The sequence below is a fragment of the Nannospalax galili genome, unplaced genomic scaffold, assembly GCF_000622305.1.
Source record: "Nannospalax galili isolate Female #2095 unplaced genomic scaffold, S.galili_v1.0 scaffold405, whole genome shotgun sequence".
Lineage (NCBI taxonomy): Eukaryota > Metazoa > Chordata > Mammalia > Rodentia > Spalacidae > Nannospalax > Nannospalax galili.
In genome coordinates this window covers 4,707,647-4,709,954 of record NW_008354532.1, presented here as the reverse complement: position 1 = coordinate 4,709,954, position 2,308 = coordinate 4,707,647, and positions in this window count along the sequence as shown.

Genomic DNA, 2,308 nt, shown 5'->3' with positions numbered 1-2,308 from the left:
CCTCCTCCTCCTCCTCCTCCTCCTCCTCCTCCTCCTCCTCTTCTTCTTCCTTTTGAGACAGGGTCTCACTGGGTAGCCTTTGCTGGCCTAGAACTTGCTATGTAGGCTAGAGTGGCCTAGAACTTATGGTGCTCCTCCTGCTTCTGCCTCCTGAGTGCTGGGATTACAAGTATCTAACACCTTGCCTGGCGTGTCTAATTTTATTCTAAGCAGAGGTCCCATAACTAGAGCTTAAACATTTCTACCTTTTGTACTTGCAATAAGATTCCATTTTAAAATTTAAATGTATTCATTTTTATTTTGTGTGTATGAGTGTTTTACCTGCCTGTACATGAACCATGTTTTGTGTAGTGCCCTCAGAAGTCAGAAGAGGTTTCCCCTGCAACTGAAGTTACAGAAGGTTGATAGATGTGGTGCATAGAACAAACCCTAGTCCTCTGCAAGAGGATCCAGTGCTCTTAAATGCTGAACTATCTCTCCAGCCTCAAATATAATTTTTATACCTATTTTAATCATTTACATAATACTTTTTTTGAGACAGGGTCTCACTGTAACCCTGGCTGGCCTAGAACCCAGGTTGGCCTTGAACTTACAGAACTCTACTGCTTCTGCCTCCTGAGTGCTGGGATTAAAGGTATGTGCTACCACTCTTGGCTCACATAATTTTGATTACTGTATCATTTTGTAAAGAATTTCATTCACATTAAATGTGTCTTGTTTGCAGACTCCTGCTGCTATAGATCTAGGGTAACTTCTTTGAAGTAGAATTGCTCAAAGTGTAACTGTGCTCCTACATGAAGCCTTGGTAAGAGAGGAGCCATTCTAAGGGAAGACACTGTGTCATTCCTTTTGCTATCAGACTGTCATCTTTTGTCATTTGCAATTTTGTTGTTGTTTGTTTTTCTGATCTTACAGAGGACACAGGATTATATTTCAGCACTCACATGGCTGCTCACAACAGTCTGTAACTTCAGTTCCAAAAGATCTGACTCCCTCTCCTTGCCTCCAGGTGTGCTAGGAATGCACATGGTACACGTATATGCATATAGGCAAAACACTCATATACATAAAGTAAATAAAATCTTTTGCCATGTGTGATGATGCACACCTTTAATCCCAACACTCAGGAGGCAGAGGTAGGTGGATTTCTGAATTCCAGGCCACCCTGGCTTACATAGCAAGTTCCATGCCAGCTGAATTACATAGCGAGTTCCTATCTCAAGAAACAAAACCACAGGGGCTGGAGAGATGACTCGCAGTTAAGAGCACTGACTGCTCTTTTAGAGGACCTGGATTCGTTTCCCAGCACCCATGTGGCAGCTAACAACTGTAACTCCAGTTCCAGGGGATCCAACACCCTCTTCTGATCTCCTTGGACGTTGTATGACACGGGTGCACTGACATACATCCAGGTATAACACTCATACACATAAAATTAAAAAAATAAATAAAATATTTTAAAAAACAACAAACCCCCACCAGAACTGTTTTATTTATGTATTAATTAAATTAATTCATTTGGTTTCATCTTTGAGATAAGGTCTTGCTATGTAGCTTTGGCTGGCTTGGACTCACTAGTGCTGAGATTACTACTATATCTGGCCTTCAGATGATTTTGGATTTTTGATTTAATTAGTTTTTGGTGTCCAATGTATCAATGATAAAACCAGGCATTAGAGTGAGGAAAACAAATTTTATTCAATATCTATTGACAGTAGTAGAAAGAACTGGGCTCTATTCTGATTGCTCGGAGGTAATTTGGTATTTTAAAGATAGTAGAAAGGAATTGAGCAGACTTGGGGAAAAAATAATGGGATTAGGTTACCTGTGGAAGTTAGGGTTCCAGACTTCCAGAGACAGGGCGATTAGAACACCTATTGTACTTGATGATTATACTCCAAAGGGAGGCTTTTAGGTTCTCCAGAAGACACCAGATTTATAGGAGCCATGCATGTGCCTCAAGCAGGCAGAGAAGGGGTGCAGACTGAGACCCCACTTTAGTACCTTGTCTAGGAAAAGGAGGGGTGATTGTTTATACTGATTGTCAACCTGATGGGATCTAGAATCACCTTGGAAACAAACCTCTGGGTCTGTCCATGAGGGATTGTCTAGGTAGGTTAATTGAGGAAGATTCTCCTTAACTGGGAGACTGAATAAAAAGAAAGGGAAATGAGTATCAATATTTAATTCTCTCTACTTCTTAAATTTATTTTTTTATTTTTTATTTTTTTTATTTTTGAGACAGGGTCTCCCTGTAGCCCCAGCTGTTCTGGAACTCACTATGTAGACCAGGCTGGCCTTGAACTAA